The following is a 6,664-nucleotide window of genomic DNA, read 5'->3' on the forward strand; positions in this document are numbered from 1 at the left end:
TAAACAGACCAGGATTTTGAAGGATTTGGGTTTTTGAAGACAGTGAGACTTCTAAAGTGATTTATGTGTCATTGTAATCTCAAAATTAATATGAGATCTTGTCTGAATAGGAAAGGAAAGGGTATGGTTTAATAAAGGATATGTTTTTATGTCAAGGTGACAAGGGGTCAATTTTGCTGGCTGCTTTTTGTCAACTTGATACAACCTAGGCCTAGACATAGCTGGGAAGAAGGAATCTTAATTGAGAAAATACTTCCGTAAGCTGTGGGATATTGTCTTGGTTCATGATTGACATGGGATGTTTTATATCATAGTGGAAGGTGTGTTTTCCCTGGTCAGGTCATCACGGTTATAAGTAAAAGCAGGGTGAGGGAGCCATGAGCACCAAGCCAGTAAGCATCTCTTTCCCATGACTTTGCTTCAGGGCTTCAGTCCCTGACTTGAGCTCTGCTGGATGATTGAGAGTGATGTAGATGAAGTCAACTCTTTCTTCCCTGAGATGCTTTGGGTCACAGAGCTTTATCACAGCAATAGATACCCTAATACAATTGGTGTTCCTTGAATGTTAGATTTCACCTTTTTCCATAGTGATTTCTTCTTCGGGAAACATGTGCTTTATGCTTCTAGAATTTTCAGAAACCATAGCAGTCAAAAAGGGCATATAAATATGAACTCCCCCCAAAATAAGTGGGGTCTTCTAATATCCTTTTTTTCTTTGTGCAAATATCCTCTTATCTCTCCAATAATGCCTCTGCATTCCAAAATCAGAATATAAGCAGGTTATGTGACACAAATATGCTTTCCCCATGAAAGGGGGTTTGTCCATTCAAGAAAGCCTGTTTTGAAATAAATTATCTCCAAGGTGACTGCTCTTGTCAATTCAGAAAAAAAATACCAACAGATTTTGGAAATTAATAATACAAACTTCAGTAAAGAAATTTACAATAACCAGGCCAGCGCTACGGACAACAACTAAAGGAACCTTACACACTGAATAGTGAAATAAGCATCCTCCTGAGGTCACATAAATAATAAGTGTATCACTGGAGTGGAGAATAAATAAACAAGGACTAAGATAGCACTAAACAGTGCAAAAACAACAATAGGACAGAATTAATACATTCCTTTCAATAATGACTCTTGGTGTTAATAGCAAAAGTCACAGGGTAGCATATTTTATTCAAAAACAAGACCCATGTATGTGTTCATGCCAAGAAACATTCCTCACTGACACATGCAAGCACAATCTTAGGAATCAAGGATAAAAAAAATGGAATTCAAAGCAAGGTACATAGAAATTACAAAGATACAGCCATATTATGTCTGAAAATTAGACTTTGGACCAAAATTATTCAGAAGAGACACAGAAGGTCACTTCACATTTAAAAGGATGGAACAAATTTAAATATATATACTAAAACAAAATGCACCCAATTTCATAAACACTGCAGGACTTAAAGACACAGATTGCCCTCAATATAATAACAATGAGTGACTTTAGCACCAAGATCTCACCAACAAATGAGTCATCTAGACAAAAATTCAAAAAAGAAACATGAGTTAAAAATGCTGTAGTTCAAACTGATTTAAACATCTTCTCAATATTCTACCCAAAAAGTGAAGAATGCACATCATCTTAGCAGCCTATATAAAACTTTCTAAAAAAAGCCATAGTATAGCACACAAAATAACAAACAGGAAATTGAGATTCCTTGTGTTCTATATGATCATAGTGGACTAAAATCAGACCTCGACAGAAAGAAAAACTACAGAAAACAGAAATGCATGCAAACTGAGAAATAGAATTTGAATGATTAGGACGTTAACAAAGAAATTATGGAAATTCTTGAATTCCTAAAATCAAATAAGCAAAGATGAAAACAAGCAACGATGGGTATGCCTGGGGTGCACTGATCAGCCAACACTCTACTTGGCAAGTTCCAGGCCAGAGAGAACCCTATCAAAAGAAAGACAGATGGTTGGACAGTGCCAAAGGAACAACATCCAGCATTGTTATCTAGACACACACCTACATCACACAAATTACGTGTACACACACACACACATTCATTCACACAAATGAAATACAAAAATGCAAGAAAATTTGGAAACAATGTAAAGAAATGTGAACCTTTATAATGTGTGTCCAGTCATTTATCGAAATCATTGTGGAGATTTCTCAAAAATTTAAAAATAGTATTATCATAAGATCCAGTGGTGCCACTCTTAGGTACGCACTGAAACAGCTCTGAAGCAATATACCACAGAGATACATGTACATTGTGTTTACCACAGCACAACTCACAATAGCCAAGTTATAGAATCAGCTGGTCCGATGATAGATGAATGAATAAACACAGACACACACACACACATACAGCAGTGGTGGGGAGGAGTAGGAAGGGAAGTTGGGAGAGAGAGAATGGAGTATAATTCAGCCATTTAAAAATTATGGACCATCTAGAGACTGCCATACCTGGGGATCCATCCCATAATCAGCCTCCAAGTGCTGACACCATTACACACACTAGCAAGATTTTGCTGAAAGGACCCAGATATAGCTGTCCCTTGTGAGGCTATGCCGGGGCCTAGCAAACACAGAAGTGGATGCTCACAGTCAGCTATTGGATGGATCACAGGGCCCCCAATGGAGGAGCTAGAGAAAGTACCCAAGGAGCTAAAGGGGTCTGCAACCCTCTAGGTGGAACAACAATATGAACTAACCAGTACCCCCAGAGCTCGTGTCTCTAGCTGCATATGTATCAGAAGATGGCCTAGTCGGCCATCAGTGGAAAGAGAGGCCCATTGGTCTTGCAAATTTTATATGCCTCAGTACAGGGGAACTCCAGGGCCAAGAAGTGGGAGTCGGGGTGGGGGGAGGGTATGGGGGACTTTTGGGATAGCATTGGAAATGTAAATGAAAATACCTAATTTTTAAAAATTAAAAAAAATTTAAAAATTACATTATTTGAAGAAAAATGGATGCAACATAGACCATCATACTATGCAAAATAATTCAACTCAGTGGCCACACAGAGAACATGGAATAAAAATAGGAGGGTGACTTCTTGAGAAGAAAAGGGGTGAGGATGAGAGCAAATAATGGGGTGAAATGACTAAACTTCATTACATAAATATATAAAACTGTAAAAAATATTTTAAAAGGTAGGAATGCCTATTCCCTCTCAAATTTATGATTTCTTCTTTAATTATTTTAAACACACACACACCCTCTCTCTCTCTCTCTCTCTCTCTCTCGAACTATTTATGCCAGGTCTATTGGAGATGGCTGGGAACTCCTTTCCAGATACTCACACCATTCCAGCTTCTACTTTCATCAGTCCACTATTAACATCTAAAGATGAACTCTGCCTCTAGATCCTAATGATTATGGCCCTTAAGTTTTTCCAAAGCTTTTTTGTGTTTTTATAAAACTGACAAAACTCTTCTTCCTCCATTATTACTATTTCACATTTGTAATAATTGTAGTTATTCTTTATGGTTACTTCAAAAATCCAATTCTGCTTTACATCTTCCTAATATCTGTTGCTTCTGCATGTATTGTCCTTCAAATTTCCTAGTGTGACTTTAATGCTGTTTTAGTTTTTGTTTGTTTGGTTTGGTTTGGTTTGGTTTTTTGCCAAAGTATCTTTGTGGATAAAGTAGTAACTACATGAATCTAGATTATTAGCCTTCCCAAAACTGTTTTTCCTTTTGCTATTCTTCTTCTTCCTTTCTTATTTTTATTTTCTGTGTTAATTTCAATTCTTGTGGCATTTTTTAATTCGTATGCATTTTTGTTGTTATTGTTTTTGTCTTTTGAGACAAGAATTTGTTCTCTGTGTAACATCCCTGGCTGTACTGGAGCTTTGTAGACCAGGCTGGCCTCAAACTCACCACGATCTGCTTACCTCTGCCTCCATAGTGCTGGGATCAAAGGAATGTGCCATCACATGTGGCTTCAGATGCATTTTTAATGAACAAGATGTTACAAGGAATAGTGCACAATTAAATATTTAAATTATGCTCTTGCCATTAGTAAATGATGTCTGGAACATACTACCATGCTACAATATTTTTCAATAAATGAAGTAAATTACTAATACTCCCCAGACTTCACTGCATCTATATAAAATTGGAGCCTTCTGTAAGTAGGAATAATCTACAGTTCTTGAGCAAAACAGAAGACATTTATCAGCAAAGAATTGGAGACTCCAAAGGGAAAAGTACAATCAGCCATGCAGCCAGTCTAAAAGAAACTCAGTATTTCAAGTTTGAGACTTTTGTTTGCTTGTTTTGCATGTGAATTTTTATGTAAGGGCTTGTTTCTAAGTTTTTCTTTATATTATCAAAGAAGAAACCAAAAGTGGGGACTATTTAAGAACTATACTGAAGGGAACCATCCGCTAAGGAAATAGTCACCTTCAGCTAATAGAATACACAGACATCTTAAGCTACCTCCTAATTCTAATACTCACTTAATAATTTGTTGTACTATTTCCCTTCATATGAAAACAAGACAATGTTGCAGAAAACAGAGGTAGCATCCAACTTCTTTGGGAGGTTTCAACATTTATATGACCATGAGCAACACTGCCTCACCCTGAACACCACACTTTAGCAAATCTGTTAGGGTACAGTAGATATAAGAATTGTGTTGATGTCACAGGGGAAGTAAGCCCAGCGGCTCAATTATCTCATTAAAGACATGGGTGCTTTCTCCTTTCCATCTGCCATCCACGATGTTCACTTTATCGCACATTGTATTGTGTTTCCAGAATGTGCTCAGTAAAAACATAAAAACTTGGTGTTTTCTGGTTCATGTTCACTAGAAAAGAGAGAGTGTATTTTCCCCAGTGTTCCGAAGACAAGCTGTCTTTTAGGCTAATTGAGATAACTTAGCTCATGTGCTTATCCCTAAATAAATAATTAGCACCAAAGGAAGTGATGGACTGATTGGCATAGGACTCAGCTTCTGAACAATCATTTTCAAGTGAAAGGAGACGGACACCCTGTGCTTTATTTGCAGTAATCAGAAACTAAGCAAGAGTCCAATCAACTGTGAAAACTACAAATGGAAGAAATGGAATCATCAGAGGACTTTTGAAGTGACACGGTGGATACCAAGAGTGAAGTTGAGAGCACACAGCAATCACAACTTAAAATGATCCTGCTGGTAGTTTTCAAAACTGCAATCTTCCAGACAAGGAACCTGTGACAGGATTTTTATATATATATATGTATATGAGTACACTCTAGCTGTCTTCAGACACACCAATAAGAGGGCATCTGATCCCATTAGAGATGGTTGTGAGCCACCATGTGGTTGCTGGGAATTGAACTCAAGACCTCTGGAAGAGCAGTCAGTGCTCTAAACCACTGAGCCATCTCTCCAGTCCTGAGACGGGATACTTAAGGTTTCCCTCTAATGGCAGTCTTCTAAGATTAAATCCCCTCCCTTCCTTGCAGAAATCTTCAATCTACTGCCTTCATGACTATTCTGCAGGAGAAACATGAGATCAACACCAGCCTTCCCTCCCTCTTGGATGCCTTTAGAAAGTTGTAGCAAATTATCTTCCTTTTGTGTTTCAGCAGTTCTGTTAGTGGGCTTCTTCTTCTTCATTTGTTTTTTTTTTTCTTTTCTTTTTTTTTCTAAATCCTAAGCTGATCATTACAGATAAACATAAAATCTCTAAATAGATTTTCCTAGTCGGTTAACCATATTCTTGAGGGAAAACATAAGGTAGAATCATTATTAAAAAGCGTTCTTAGTAATACTCACATCTTTATTATGTCAGTCTTTTGCCAAAAAAAAAGCACAAGATTGATAGTAAAATCCACTTAATTTTTTTCTTCACAGAATCAAGCCATCTGCCTCAAAATACACCAGCAGCCTCTTTTAGATGAATTCACACATTTTAAAACCCTGGAGTAACCATTTGAATGGAAATTGGACACTTCTTGTCATTTAGGAAGGCTTTTTAAACTGGAAAGGCTTCTCGTTTGTTCAATTAAATGTGTGTGTATGCAATACACTTTATGAAATTTATCCCAAAACAGTGAAGGCTGAAATAATATTTGAAACAGATGGTACAGCTGCTGTAGTAGCGAGCTTCCTATGGACCTAGATGGAGACATTGAGAGAAGTATGAAGTACAAGACAAAATATTGCACCATCAAGGACCTCCGCCACAGCCATTAAAGATGAGAGGTGTTTATTGCCAACTCCTCCCTAAATGGAGGTGGAGGCAAAGACTTGGCAAGTAGATTCTTTACTCTGTCTGCTCTGGATGAACTCTTTCCTTCTCCGTTGAGCCTTCAGTTTTGAAAATGCTGCATCGATGGCCTTGAAATTTCCTTTCTTGAATACTATCTGAAAATGATGCCAACTAGATCGTTCCCAAGGGAATGTAAGCTGGTGGTCTGAATACAGCAGAGGAAAGCAAGTTAAACTGTTTAGAGCTAAGAGCAGGCCAGGGAGGCCAGCAAGGCTATTTCCTAGTTGCTCTATAATGGAAGGTAAACAAAAGGACAGGAAGGGATAAGCAGCCTCATCTCCATTCCACAGAACTGGTCTCCAGAGACTCACCTCATCTGCCTCTCCTGCCTCCTGCCTCCTGCCTCCTGCCTCCTGCCTCCTGCCTCCTGCCTCCTGCCTCCTGCC

The sequence above is a fragment of the Mus caroli genome, chromosome 16, assembly GCF_900094665.2.
Source record: "Mus caroli chromosome 16, CAROLI_EIJ_v1.1, whole genome shotgun sequence".
NCBI lineage: Eukaryota > Metazoa > Chordata > Mammalia > Rodentia > Muridae > Mus > Mus caroli.